A 248-nucleotide genomic window follows, 5' to 3' on the forward strand; every position below is an offset into this window, starting at 1 on the left:
AGCCGGCGGGGTCATCCCGGGACTCCCGCACCGCTTCCCGGTCCCTACCGCGCCCCCCCGCCCGCCGCTCCCCCCGACAGAGCGGTGACTGCCCCCGGAGGAGTCCGCGTCATAGCAACTTTAATTTTAATCTTTTCTTCGTGAGCACCGAGGGGGACGTAATAATAATAGCAGCAATAATAACAATAAAAATAACCATAATAATAACAAGGACCACCATCACCACCTGCTCCATCCAGAACCACAAT

This window comes from Geospiza fortis, unplaced genomic scaffold, assembly GCF_000277835.1.
Source record: "Geospiza fortis unplaced genomic scaffold, GeoFor_1.0 scaffold194, whole genome shotgun sequence".
Classification (NCBI taxonomy): domain Eukaryota; kingdom Metazoa; phylum Chordata; class Aves; order Passeriformes; family Thraupidae; genus Geospiza; species Geospiza fortis.